Below are 14680 nucleotides of genomic sequence, written 5' to 3'. Positions count from 1 at the left end.
CAGGACACTGAACTGGATCTGCACAGATGAGACTGCCCCAAACAAGAGCACTTATTAAGAAAACAAAATAGTGCTCTTGTTTAAAGTAATCCCAGTCTGTTTTGCTCTCTTAAAATAGATAGAAGATAGAACACTTGAATGTCTTCAGTTGCTTGAGTCACTTAAAACTACCCCAACAAATAGCTTGTACAAAAATAACAGTAAGACATGTCAGATCCATTGTTAGGGTCTCAATTGTGACATCACAGAAGATCATGATCTTGAGTTCAGCTTGAATAGTACAAACGGAAATGTAATTCAATTACATACCTGACTCAGCTCAAAACATCTTGCTCAGTCCTACAGTCCAGAGTAGTTAAGAGATGTTTTATACAGCCTATATTCTGCCGAAACCCGGGATCGAACCAGGGACCTTTAGATCTTCAGTCTAACGCTCTCCCAACTGAGCTATTTCGGCAGCTGAGCACAGCTATCAAAATGTGAAGGTAGAGCATTCACAGTTCAGCAGTCTTCATCTTTTAATGGGCCCTATTTGTTTTTATCCATTGAAATTCGCTGTTCCACATTGACTACCGCTGGAAGCAAAGTACTTTTTTTGTTCACGTGGTTAAAAATCAGCAATGAAATCATGCAGACATTTTATGTGATATGCCCTGAAAGGTTTTGAATTAATTTTTCTACTATTTAAACACCAAGTTTTAATCATGGAGATGAAAATGCAGCCATTATATTCACTACAGTGGCTGTAGTTGTAAAATAAGCATAAAAAAGACTTCACTTGTGAAAACACTGATGACATTGACAGACATTTCAAGAAGGCTGTGATGAACAGTCCCACTAGGTACAAAAAAGATGATCTCAGGTTCCGCCGAGATCCACTCAGATCACTGGATTCAGAGTCCAGAGTGCTAACCATTACACCATGGAACCACACGAATGCTAGTGCTGAGTTTCCAATGGTTCTAAATCTTTCGAATAACATTGTATTGCATATCTCCATCTCTAGGTTTAATTCATGTTTTCCACCTTGTCAAATTCATTTGTATTTCTTTTTCTAGCAAACCAAACTAATCCATTTCACTGGAATTATTAAAGAACACACTGCCCAGCTTGGCTCACTTCATAAGTTTCTCTCGGTAGCAGTATGTGTCTTGTGTCTTTGCTCAGCTGAGTGCATTCTACATCCTACAGTCCTTCATTCTGAAGAACATTAATCAGGTGCTCTTCTTTCAGACTGTTCAGACTGCGATCATTGATTGGGATAATTCACAGCTCTGCCCACATCAAATTCCTTTGTCACAATAGAAGTGACAGTTTTCCAAAATACCATATGAAAGACAGGTTATTAACATTAACTGCCCATTGTGCAATACCTGCCAATGTTTAGTCAAATTAGAACTATAGTAAATTTTGAGTTTTAGTACACTGTAATAAAGTCTTTCATTTGATGTTCTTAAATGTAAAGCTGCTAAGTTTGAAGCAGAACTTGCTCAGATTCCACATAACTCTACTGTGTAAAAAATCCAACATCAGTTTGCTTGTTGTTTTCGGTCTCTTGAAGATAACTTTACTGAATGTTGCCTCAACTTATTTGCACTCACAGTAAACTTTAGGTAGGTACACTTCAGTTAGGGTAATGTTCAGAAATACATTGCAGGAATTAAATCACACATTAAAAGGTTGCAGGACACTGAACTGGATCTGCACAGATGAGACTGCCCCAAACAAGAGCACTTATTAAGAAAACAAAATAGTGCTCTTGTTTAAAGTAATCCCAGTCTGTTTTGCTCTCTTAAAATAGATAGAAGATAGAACACTTGAATGTCTTCAGTTGCTTGAGTCACTTAAAACTACCCCAACAAATAGCTTGTACAAAAATAACAGTAAGACATGTCAGATCCATTGTTAGGGTCTCAATTGTGACATCACAGAAGATCATGATCTTGAGTTCAGCTTGAATAGTACAAACGGAAATGTAATTCAATTACATACCTGACTCAGCTCAAAACATCTTGCTCAGTCCTACAGTCCAGAGATGTTTTATACAGCCTATATTCTGCCGAAACCCAGGATCGAACCAGGGACCTTTAGATCTTCAGTCTAACGCTCTCCCAACTGAGCTATTTCGGCAGCTGAGCACAGCTATCAAAATGTGAAGGTAGAGCATTCACAGTTCAGCAGTCTTCATCTTTTAATGGGCCCTATTTGTTTTTATCCATTGAAACTCGCTGTTCCACATTGACTACCGCTGGAAGCAAAGTACTTTTTTTGTTCACGTGGTTAAAAATCAGCAATGAAATCATGCAGACATTTTATGTGATATGCCCTGAAAGGTTTTGAATTAATTTTTCTACTATTTAAACACCAAGTTTTAATCATGGAGATGAAAATGCAGCCATTATATTCACTACAGTGGCTGTAGTTGTAAAATAAGCATAAAAAAGACTTCACTTGTGAAAACACTGATGACATTGACAGACATTTCAAGAAGGCTGTGATGAACAGTCCCACTAGGTACAAAAAAGATGATCTCAGGTTCCGCCAAGATCCACTCAGATCACTGGATTCAGAGTCCAGAGTGCTAACCATTACACCATGGAACCACACGAATGCTAGTGCTGAGTTTCCAATGGTTCTAAATCTTTCGAATAACATTGTATTGCATATCTCCACCTCTAGGTTTAATTCATGTTTTCCACCTTGTCAAATTCATTTTTATTTCTTTTTCTAGCAAACCAAACTAATCCATTTCACTGGAATTATTAAAGAACACACTGCCCAGCTTGGCTCACTTCATAAGTTTCTCTCGGTAGCAGTATGTGTCTTGTGTCTTTGCTCAGCTGAGTGTATTCTACATCCTACAGTCCTTCATTCTGAAGAACATTAATCAGGTGCTCTTCTTTCAGACTGTTCAGACTGCGATCATTGATTGGGATAATTCACAGCTCTGCCCACATCTAATTCCTTTGTCACAATAGAAGTGACAATTTTCCAAAATACCATATGAAAGACAGGTTATTAACATTAACTGCCCATTGTGCAATACCTGCCAATGTTTAGTCAAATTAGACCTATAGTAAATTTTGAGTTTTAGTACACTGTAATAAAGTCTTTCATTTGATGTTCTTAAATGTAAAGCTGCTAAGTTTGAAGCAGAACTTGGTCAGATTCCACATAACTCTACTGTGTAAAAAATCCAACATCAGTTTGCTTGTTGTTTTCGGTCTCTTGAAGATAACTTTACTGAATGTTGCCCCAACTTATTTGCACTCACAGTAAACTTTAGGTAGGTACACTTCAGTTAGGGTAATGTTCAGAAATACATTGCAGGAATTAAATCACACATTAAAAGGTTGCAGGACACTGAACTGGATCTGCACAGATGAGACTGCCCCAAACAAGAGCACTTATTAAGAAAACAAAATAGTGCTCTTGTTTAAAGTAATCCCAGTCTGTTTTGCTCTCTTAAAATAGATAGAAGATAGAACACTTGAATGTCTTCAGTTGCTTGAGTCACTTAAAACTACCCCAACAAATAGCTTGTACAAAAATAACAGTAAGACATGTCAGATCCATTGTTAGGGTCTCAATTGTGACATCACAGAAGATCATGATCTTGAGTTCAGCTTGAATAGTACAAACGGAAATGTAATTCAATTACATACCTGACTCAGCTCAAAACATCTTGCTCAGTCCTACAGTCCAGAGTAGTTAAGAGATGTTTTATACAGCCTATATTCTGCCGAAACCCGGGATCGAACCAGGGACCTTTAGATCTTCAGTCTAACGCTCTCCCAACTGAGCTATTTCGGCAGCTGAGCACAGCTATCAAAATGTGAAGGTAGAGCATTCACAGTTCAGCAGTCTTCATCTTTTAATGGGCCCTATTTGTTTTTATCCATTGAAACTCGCTGTTCCACATTGACTACCGCTGGAAGCAAAGTACTTTTTTTGTTCACGTGGTTAAAAATCAGCAATGAAATCATGCAGACATTTTATGTGATATGCCCTGAAAGGTTTTGAATTAATTTTTCTACTATTTAAACACCAAGTTTTAATCATGGAGATGAAAATGCAGCCATTATATTCACTACAGTGGCTGTAGTTGTAAAATAAGCATAAAAAAGACTTCACTTGTGAAAACACTGATGACATTGACAGACATTTCAAGAAGGCTGTGATGAACAGTCCCACTAGGTACAAAAAAGATGATCTCAGGTTCCGCCGAGATCCACTCAGATCACTGGATTCAGAGTCCAGAGTGCTAACCATTACACCATGGAACCACGCGAATGCTAGTGCTGAGTTTCCAATGGTTCTAAATCTTTCGAATAACATTGTATTGCATATCTCCACCTCTAGGTTTAATTCATGTTTTCCACCTTGTCAAATTCATTTTTATTTCTTTTTCTAGCAAACCAAACTAATCCATTTCACTGGAATTATTAAAGAACACACTGCCCAGCTTGGCTCACTTCATAAGTTTCTCTCGGTAGCAGTATGTGTCTTGTGTCTTTGCTCAGCTGAGTGCATTCTACATCCTACAGTCCTTCATTCTGAAGAACATTAATCAGGTGCTCTTCTTTCAGACTGTTCAGACTGCGATCATTGATTGGGATAATTCACAGCTCTGCCCACATCTAATTCCTTTGTCACAATAGAAGTGACAATTTTCCAAAATACCATATGAAAGACAGGTTATTAACATTAACTGCCCATTGTGCAATACCTGCCAATGTTTAGTCAAATTAGACCTATAGTAAATTTTGAGTTTTAGTACACTGTAATAAAGTCTTTCATTTGATGTTCTTAAATGTAAAGCTGCTAAGTTTGAAGCAGAACTTGGTCAGATTCCACATAACTCTACTGTGTAAAAAATCCAACATCAGTTTGCTTGTTGTTTTCGGTCTCTTGAAGATAACTTTACTGAATGTTGCCCCAACTTATTTGCACTCACAGTAAACTTTAGGTAGGTACACTTCAGTTAGGGTAATGTTCAGAAATACATTGCAGGAATTAAATCACACATTAAAAGGTTGCAGGACACTGAACTGGATCTGCACAGATGAGACTGCCCCAAACAAGAGCACTTATTAAGAAAACAAAATAGTGCTCTTGTTTAAAGTAATCCCAGTCTGTTTTGCTCTCTTAAAATAGATAGAAGATAGAACACTTGAATGTCTTCAGTTGCTTGAGTCACTTAAAACTACCCCAACAAATAGCTTGTACAAAAATAACAGTAAGACATGTCAGATCCATTGTTAGGGTCTCAATTGTGACATCACAGAAGATCATGATCTTGAGTTCAGCTTGAATAGTACAAACGGAAATGTAATTCAATTACATACCTGACTCAGCTCAAAACATCTTGCTCAGTCCTACAGTCCAGAGTAGTTAAGAGATGTTTTATACAGCCTATATTCTGCCGAAACCCGGGATCGAACCAGGGACCTTTAGATCTTCAGTCTAACGCTCTCCCAACTGAGCTATTTCGGCAGCTGAGCACAGCTATCAAAATGTGAAGGTAGAGCATTCACAGTTCAGCAGTCTTCATCTTTTAATGGGCCCTATTTGTTTTTATCCATTGAAACTCGCTGTTCCACATTGACTACCGCTGGAAGCAAAGTACTTTTTTTGTTCACGTGGTTAAAAATCAGCAATGAAATCATGCAGACATTTTATGTGATATGCCCTGAAAGGTTTTGAATTAATTTTTCTACTATTTAAACACCAAGTTTTAATCATGGAGATGAAAATGCAGCCATTATATTCACTACAGTGGCTGTAGTTGTAAAATAAGCATAAAAAAGACTTCACTTGTGAAAACACTGATGACATTGACAGACATTTCAAGAAGGCTGTGATGAACAGTCCCACTAGGTACAAAAAAGATGATCTCAGGTTCCGCCGAGATCCACTCAGATCACTGGATTCAGAGTCCAGAGTGCTAACCATTACACCATGGAACCACACGAATGCTAGTGCTGAGTTTCCAATGGTTCTAAATCTTTCGAATAACATTGTATTGTATATCTCCATCTCTAGGTTTAATTCATGTTTTCCACCTTGTCAAATTCATTTTTATTTCTTTTTCTAGCAAACCAAACTAATCCATTTCACTGGAATTATTAAAGAACACACTGCCCAGCTTGGCTCACTTCATAAGTTTCTCTCGGTAGCAGTATGTGTCTTGTGTCTTTGCTCAGCTGAGTGCATTCTACATCCTACAGTCCTTCATTCTGAAGAACATTAATCAGGTGCTCTTCTTTCAGACTGTTCAGACTGCGATCATTGATTGGGATAATTCACAGCTCTGCCCACATCAAATTCCTTTGTCACAATAGAAGTGACAGTTTTCCAAAATACCATATGAAAGACAGGTTATTAACATTAACTGCCCATTGTGCAATACCTGCCAATGTTTAGTCAAATTAGAACTATAGTAAATTTTGAGTTTTAGTACACTGTAATAAAGTCTTTCATTTGATGTTCTTAAATGTAAAGCTGCTAAGTTTGAAGCAGAACTTGCTCAGATTCCACATAACTCTACTGTGTAAAAAATCCAACATCAGTTTGCTTGTTGTTTTCGGTCTCTTGAAGATAACTTTACTGAATGTTGCCTCAACTTATTTGCACTCACAGTAAACTTTAGGTAGGTACACTTCAGTTAGGGTAATGTTCAGAAATACATTGCAGGAATTAAATCACACATTAAAAGGTTGCAGGACACTGAACTGGATCTGCACAGATGAGACTGCCCCAAACAAGAGCACTTATTAAGAAAACAAAATAGTGCTCTTGTTTAAAGTAATCCCAGTCTGTTTTGCTCTCTTAAAATAGATAGAAGATAGAACACTTGAATGTCTTCAGTTGCTTGAGTCACTTAAAACTACCCCAACAAATAGCTTGTACAAAAATAACAGTAAGACATGTCAGATCCATTGTTAGGGTCTCAATTGTGACATCACAGAAGATCATGATCTTGAGTTCAGCTTGAATAGTACAAACGAAAATGTAATTCAATTACATACCTGACTCAGCTCAAAACATCTTGCTCAGTCCTACAGTCCAGAGATGTTTTATACAGCCTATATTCTGCCGAAACCCAGGATCGAACCAGGGACCTTTAGATCTTCAGTCTAACGCTCTCCCAACTGAGCTATTTCAGCAGCTGAGCACAGCTATCAAAATGTGAAGGTAGAGCATTCACAGTTCAGCAGTCTTCATCTTTTAATGGGCCCTATTTGTTTTTATCCATTGAAACTCGCTGTTCCACATTGACTACCGCTGGAAGCAAAGTACTTTTTTTGTTCACGTGGTTAAAAATCAGCAATGAAATCATGCAGACATTTTATGTGATATGCCCTGAAAGGTTTTGAATTAATTTTTCTACTATTTAAACACCAAGTTTTAATCATGGAGATGAAAATGCAGCCATTATATTCACTACAGTGGCTGTAGTTGTAAAATAAGCATAAAAAAGACTTCACTTGTGAAAACACTGATGACATTGACAGACATTTCAAGAAGGCTGTGATGAACAGTCCCACTAGGTACAAAAAAGATGATCTCAGGTTCCGCCGAGATCCACTCAGATCACTGGATTCAGAGTCCAGAGTGCTAACCATTACACCATGGAACCACACGAATGCTAGTGCTGAGTTTCCAATGGTTCTAAATCTTTCGAATAACATTGTATTGCATATCTCCACCTCTAGGTTTAATTCATGTTTTCCACCTTGTCAAATTCATTTGTATTTCTTTTTCTAGCAAACCAAACTAATCCATTTCACTGGAATTATTAAAGAACACACTGCCCAGCTTGGCTCACTTCATAAGTTTCTCTCGGTAGCAGTATGTGTCTTGTGTCTTTGCTCAGCTGAGTGCATTCTACATCCTACAGTCCTTCATTCTGAAGAACATTAATCAGGTGCTCTTCTTTCAGACTGTTCAGACTGCGATCATTGATTGGGATAATTCACAGCTCTGCCCACATCTAATTCCTTTGTCACAATAGAAGTGACAATTTTCCAAAATACCATATGAAAGACAGGTTATTAACATTAACTGCCCATTGTGCAATACCTGCCAATGTTTAGTCAAATTAGAACTATAGTAAATTTTGAGTTTTAGTACACTGTAATAAAGTCTTTCATTTGATGTTCTTAAATGTAAAGCTGCTAAGTTTGAAGCAGAACTTGGTCAGATTCCACATAACTCTACTGTGTAAAAAATCCAACATCAGTTTGCTTGTTGTTTTCGGTCTCTTGAAGATAACTTTACTGAATGTTGCCCCAACTTATTTGCACTCACAGTAAACTTTAGGTAGGTACACTTCAGTTAGGGTAATGTTCAGAAATACATTGCAGGAATTAAATCACACATTAAAAGGTTGCAGGACACTGAACTGGATCTGCACAGATGAGACTGCCCCAAACAAGAGCACTTATTAAGAAAACAAAATAGTGCTCTTGTTTAAAGTAATCCCAGTCTGTTTTGCTCTCTTAAAATAGATAGAAGATAGAACACTTGAATGTCTTCAGTTGCTTGAGTCACTTAAAACTACCCCAACAAATAGCTTGTACAAAAATAACAGTAAGACATGTCAGATCCATTGTTAGGGTCTCAATTGTGACATCACAGAAGATCATGATCTTGAGTTCAGCTTGAATAGTACAAACGGAAATGTAATTCAATTACATACCTGACTCAGCTCAAAACATCTTGCTCAGTCCTACAGTCCAGAGTAGTTAAGAGATGTTTTATTCAGCCTATATTCTGCCGAAACCCGGGATCGAACCAGGGACCTTTAGATCTTCAGTCTAACGCCCTCCCAACTGAGCTATTTCGGCAGCTGAGCACAGCTATCAAAATGTGAAGGTAGAGCATTCACAGTTCAGCAGTCTTCATCTTTTAATGGGCCCTATTTGTTTTTATCCATTGAAATTCGCTGTTCCACATTGACTACCGCTGGAAGCAAAGTACTTTTTTTGTTCACGTGGTTAAAAATCAGCAATGAAATCATGCAGACATTTTATGCGATATGCCCTGAAAGGTTTTGAATTAATTTTTCTACTATTTAAACACCAAGTTTTAATCATGGAGATGAAAATGCAGCCATTATATTCACTACAGTGGCTGTAGTTGTAAAATAAGCATAAAAAAGACTTCACTTGTGAAAACACTGATGACATTGACAGACATTTCAAGAAGGCTGTGATGAACAGTCCCACTAGGTACAAAAAAGATGATCTCAGGTTCCGCCGAGATCCACTCAGATCACTGGATTCAGAGTCCAGAGTGCTAACCATTACACCATGGAACCACACGAATGCTAGTGCTGAGTTTCCAATGGTTCTAAATCTTTCGAATAACATTGTATTGCATATCTCCATCTCTAGGTTTAATTCATGTTTTCCACCTTGTCAAATTCATTTTTATTTCTTTTTCTAGCAAACCAAACTAATCCATTTCACTGGAATAATTAAAGAACACACTGCCCAGCTTGGCTCACTTCATAAGTTTCTCTCGGTAGCAGTATGTGTCTTGTGTCTTTGCTCAGCTGAGTGCATTCTACATCCTACAGTCCTTCATTCTGAAGAACATTAATCAGGTGCTCTTCTTTCAGACTGTTCAGACTGCGATCATTGATTGGGATAATTCACAGCTCTGCCCACATCAAATTCCTTTGTCACAATAGAAGTGACAATTTTCCAAAATACCATATGAAAGACAGGTTATTAACATTAACTGCCCATTGTGCAATACCTGCCAATGTTTAGTCAAATTAGAACTATAGTAAATTTTGAGTTTTAGTACACTGTAATAAAGTCTTTCATTTGATGTTCTTAAATGTAAAGCTGCTAAGTTTGAAGCAGAACTTGCTCAGATTCCACATAACTCTACTGTGTAAAAAATCCAACATCAGTTTGCTTGTTGTTTTCGGTCTCTTGAAGATAACTTTACTGAATGTTGCCCCAACTTATTTGCACTCACAGTAAACTTTAGGTAGGTACACTTCAGTTAGGGTAATGTTCAGAAATACATTGCAGGAATTAAATCACACATTAAAAGGTTGCAGGACACTGAACTGGATCTGCACAGATGAGACTGCCCCAAACAAGAGCACTTATTAAGAAAACAAAATAGTGCTCTTGTTTAAAGTAATCCCAGTCTGTTTTGCTCTCTTAAAATAGATAGAAGATAGAACACTTGAATGTCTTCAGTTGCTTGAGTCACTTAAAACTACCCCAACAAATAGCTTGTACAAAAATAACAGTAAGACATGTCAGATCCATTGTTAGGGTCTCAATTGTGACATCACAGAAGATCATGATCTTGAGTTCAGCTTGAATAGTACAAACGGAAATGTAATTCAATTACATACCTGACTCAGCTCAAAACATCTTGCTCAGTCCTACAGTCCAGAGATGTTTTATACAGCCTATATTCTGCCGAAACCCGGGATCGAACCAGGGACCTTTAGATCTTCAGTCTAACGCTCTCCCAACTGAGCTATTTCGGCAGCTGAGCACAGCTATCAAAATGTGAAGGTAGAGCATTCACAGTTCAGCAGTCTTCATCTTTTAATGGGCCCTATTTGTTTTTATCCATTGAAACTCGCTGTTCCACATTGACTACCGCTGGAAGCAAAGTACTTTTTTTGTTCACGTGGTTAAAAATCAGCAATGAAATCATGCAGACATTTTATGTGATATGCCCTGAAAGGTTTTGAATTAATTTTTCTACTATTTAAACACCAAGTTTTAATCATGGAGATGAAAATGCAGCCATTATATTCACTACAGTGGCTGTAGTTGTAAAATAAGCATAAAAAAGACTTCACTTGTGAAAACACTGATGACATTGACAGACATTTCAAGAAGGCTGTGATGAACAGTCCCACTAGGTACAAAAAAGATGATCTCAGGTTCCGCCGAGATCCACTCAGATCACTGGATTCAGAGTCCAGAGTGCTAACCATTACACCATGGAACCACACGAATGCTAGTGCTGAGTTTCCAATGGTTCTAAATCTTTCGAATAACATTGTATTGCATATCTCCACCTCTAGGTTTAATTCATGTTTTCCACCTTGTCAAATTCATTTTTATTTCTTTTTCTAGCAAACCAAACTAATCCATTTCACTGGAATTATTAAAGAACACACTGCCCAGCTTGGCTCACTTCATAAGTTTCTCTCGGTAGCAGTATGTGTCTTGTGTCTTTGCTCAGCTGAGTGCATTCTACATCCTACAGTCCTTCATTCTGAAGAACATTAATCAGGTGCTCTTCTTTCAGACTGTTCAGACTGCGATCATTGATTGGGATAATTCACAGCTCTGCCCACATCTAATTCCTTTGTCACAATAGAAGTGACAATTTTCCAAAATACCATATGAAAGACAGGTTATTAACATTAACTGCCCATTGTGCAATACCTGCCAATGTTTAGTCAAATTAGAACTATAGTAAATTTTGAGTTTTAGTACACTGTAATAAAGTCTTTCATTTGATGTTCTTAAATGTAAAGCTGCTAAGTTTGAAGCAGAACTTGGTCAGATTCCACATAACTCTACTGTGTAAAAAATCCAACATCAGTTTGCTTGTTGTTTTCGGTCTCTTGAAGATAACTTTACTGAATGTTGCCCCAACTTATTTGCACTCACAGTAAACTTTAGGTAGGTACACTTCAGTTAGGGTAATGTTCAGAAATACATTGCAGGAATTAAATCACACATTAAAAGGTTGCAGGACACTGAACTGGATCTGCACAGATGAGACTGCCCCAAACAAGAGCACTTATTAAGAAAACAAAATAGTGCTCTTGTTTAAAGTAATCCCAGTCTGTTTTGCTCTCTTAAAATAGATAGAAGATAGAACACTTGAATGTCTTCAGTTGCTTGAGTCACTTAAAACTACCCCAACAAATAGCTTGTACAAAAATAACAGTAAGACATGTCAGATCCATTGTTAGGGTCTCAATTGTGACATCACAGAAGATCATGATCTTGAGTTCAGCTTGAATAGTACAAACGGAAATGTAATTCAATTACATACCTGACTCAGCTCAAAACATCTTGCTCAGTCCTACAGTCCAGAGATGTTTTATACAGCCTATATTCTGCCGAAACCCGGGATCAAACCAGGGACCTTTAGATCTTCAGTCTAACACTCTCCCAACTGAGCTATTTCGGCAGCTGAGCACAGCTATCAAAATGTGAAGGTAGAGCATTCACAGTTCAGCAGTCTTCATCTTTTAATGGGCCCTATTTGTTTTTATCCATTGAAACTCGCTGTTCCACATTGACTACCGCTGGAAGCAAAGTACTTTTTTTGTTCACGTGGTTAAAAATCAGCAATGAAATCATGCAGACATTTTATGTGATATGCCCTGAAAGGTTTTGAATTAATTTTTCTACTATTTAAACACCAAGTTTTAATCATGGAGATGAAAATGCAGCCATTATATTCACTACAGTGGCTGTAGTTGTAAAATAAGCATAAAAAAGACTTCACTTGTGAAAACACTGATGACATTGACAGACATTTCAAGAAGGCTGTGATGAACTAGGTACAAAAAAGATGATCTCAGGTTCCGCCGAGATCCACTCAGATCACTGGATTCAGAGTCCAGAGTGCTAACCATTACACCATGGAACCACACGAATGCTAGTGCTGAGTTTCCAATGGTTCTAAATCTTTCGAATAACATTGTATTGCATATCTCCACCTCTAGGTTTAATTCATGTTTTCCACCTTGTCAAATTCATTTGTATTTCTTTTTCTAGCAAACCAAACTAATCCATTTCACTGGACTTATTAAAGAACACACTGCCCAGCTTGGCTCACTTCATAAGTTTCTCTCGGTAGCAGTATGTGTCTTGTGTCTTTGCTCAGCTGAGTGCATTCTACATCCTACAGTCCTTCATTCTGAAGAACATTAATCAGGTGCTCTTCTTTCAGACTGTTCAGACTGCGATCATTGATTGGGATAATTCACAGCTCTGCCCACATCAAATTCCTTTGTCACAATAGAAGTGACAATTTTCCAAAATACCATATGAAAGACAGGTTATTAACATTAACTGCCCATTGTGCAATACCTGCCAATGTTTAGTCAAATTAGAACTATAGTAAATTTTGAGTTTTAGTACACTGTAATAAAGTCTTTCATTTGATGTTCTTAAATGTAAAGCTGCTAAGTTTGAAGCAGAACTTGCTCAGATTCCACATAACTCTACTGTGTAAAAAATCCAACATCAGTTTGCTTGTTGTTTTCGGTCTCTTGAAGATAACTTTACTGAATGTTGCCCCAACTTATTTGCACTCACAGTAAACTTTAGGTAGGTACACTTCAGTTAGGGTAATGTTCAGAAATACATTGCAGGAATTAAATCACACATTAAAAGGTTGCAGGACACTGAACTGGATCTGCACAGATGAGACTGCCCCAAACAAGAGCACTTATTAAGAAAACAAAATAGTGCTCTTGTTTAAAGTAATCCCAGTCTGTTTTGCTCTCTTAAAATAGATAGAAGATAGAACACTTGAATGTCTTCAGTTGCTTGAGTCACTTAAAACTACCCCAACAAATAGCTTGTACAAAAATAACAGTAAGACATGTCAGATCCATTGTTAGGGTCTCAATTGTGACATCACAGAAGATCATGATCTTGAGTTCAGCTTGAATAGTACAAACGGAAATGTAATTCAATTACATACCTGACTCAGCTCAAAACATCTTGCTCAGTCCTACAGTCCAGAGATGTTTTATACAGCCTATATTCTGCCGAAACCCGGGATCGAACCAGGGACCTTTAGATCTTCAGTCTAACGCTCTCCCAACTGAGCTATTTCGGCAGCTGAGCACAGCTATCAAAATGTGAAGGTAGAGCATTCACAGTTCAGCAGTCTTCATCTTTTAATGGGCCCTATTTGTTTTTATCCATTGAAACTCGCTGTTCCACATTGACTACCGCTGGAAGCAAAGTACTTTTTTTGTTCACGTGGTTAAAAATCAGCAATGAAATCATGCAGACATTTTATGTGATATGCCCTGAAAGGTTTTGAATTAATTTTTCTACTATTTAAACACCAAGTTTTAATCATGGAGATGAAAATGCAGCCATTATATTCACTACAGTGGCTGTAGTTGTAAAATAAGCATAAAAAAGACTTCACTTGTGAAAACACTGATGACATTGACAGACATTTCAAGAAGGCTGTGATGAACAGTCCCACTAGGTACAAAAAAGATGATCTCAGGTTCCGCCGAGATCCACTCAGATCACTGGATTCAGAGTCCAGAGTGCTAACCATTACACCATGGAACCACACGAATGCTAGTGCTGAGTTTCCAATGGTTCTAAATCTTTCGAATAACATTGTATTGCATATCTCCACCTCTAGGTTTAATTCATGTTTTCCACCTTGTCAAATTCATTTTTATTTCTTTTTCTAGCAAACCAAACTAATCCATTTCACTGGAATTATTAAAGAACACACTGCCCAGCTTGGCTCACTTCATAAGTTTCTCTCGGTAGCAGTATGTGTCTTGTGTCTTTGCTCAGCTGAGTGCATTCTACATCCTACAGTCCTTCATTCTGAAGAACATTAATCAGGTGCTCTTCTTTCAGACTGTTCAGACTGCGATCATTGATTGGGATAATTCACAGCT

General features: G+C 37.6%; 9 non-coding genes across 9 annotated transcripts; all 9 read right to left on the bottom strand.

Annotated features, from left to right (window-relative positions):
• Positions 1-384: 384 nt before the first annotated feature.
• Positions 385-457, bottom strand: trnaf-gaa (transfer RNA phenylalanine (anticodon GAA)). The gene has a single exon. It is a non-coding gene; the product is annotated as a tRNA-Phe (tRNA).
• A 1600-nt stretch (positions 458-2057) lies between these two features.
• trnaf-gaa (transfer RNA phenylalanine (anticodon GAA)) lies at positions 2058-2130 on the bottom strand. Its single transcript has one exon. It is a non-coding gene; the product is annotated as a tRNA-Phe (tRNA).
• A 1610-nt stretch (positions 2131-3740) lies between these two features.
• trnaf-gaa (transfer RNA phenylalanine (anticodon GAA)) lies at positions 3741-3813 on the bottom strand. Its single transcript has one exon. It is a non-coding gene; the product is annotated as a tRNA-Phe (tRNA).
• A 1610-nt stretch (positions 3814-5423) lies between these two features.
• On the bottom strand, positions 5424-5496 carry trnaf-gaa (transfer RNA phenylalanine (anticodon GAA)). The gene has a single exon. It is a non-coding gene; the product is annotated as a tRNA-Phe (tRNA).
• A 1600-nt stretch (positions 5497-7096) lies between these two features.
• Positions 7097-7169, bottom strand: trnaf-gaa (transfer RNA phenylalanine (anticodon GAA)). Its single transcript has one exon. It is a non-coding gene; the product is annotated as a tRNA-Phe (tRNA).
• A 1610-nt stretch (positions 7170-8779) lies between these two features.
• Positions 8780-8852, bottom strand: trnaf-gaa (transfer RNA phenylalanine (anticodon GAA)). Its single transcript has one exon. It is a non-coding gene; the product is annotated as a tRNA-Phe (tRNA).
• Positions 8853-10452: 1600 nt separating this feature from the next.
• On the bottom strand, positions 10453-10525 carry trnaf-gaa (transfer RNA phenylalanine (anticodon GAA)). Its single transcript has one exon. It is a non-coding gene; the product is annotated as a tRNA-Phe (tRNA).
• A 1600-nt stretch (positions 10526-12125) lies between these two features.
• trnaf-gaa (transfer RNA phenylalanine (anticodon GAA)) lies at positions 12126-12198 on the bottom strand. The gene has a single exon. It is a non-coding gene; the product is annotated as a tRNA-Phe (tRNA).
• A 1592-nt stretch (positions 12199-13790) lies between these two features.
• Positions 13791-13863, bottom strand: trnaf-gaa (transfer RNA phenylalanine (anticodon GAA)). The gene has a single exon. It is a non-coding gene; the product is annotated as a tRNA-Phe (tRNA).
• Positions 13864-14680: the final 817 nt, after the last annotated feature.

The sequence above is a fragment of the Trichomycterus rosablanca genome, chromosome 20 (assembly GCF_030014385.1).
Source record: "Trichomycterus rosablanca isolate fTriRos1 chromosome 20, fTriRos1.hap1, whole genome shotgun sequence".
In the NCBI taxonomy this organism is placed as follows: domain Eukaryota; kingdom Metazoa; phylum Chordata; class Actinopteri; order Siluriformes; family Trichomycteridae; genus Trichomycterus; species Trichomycterus rosablanca.
Note: the sequence above shows the minus strand (reverse complement) of the source record. Positions and strands in the feature narration are given on the sequence as shown.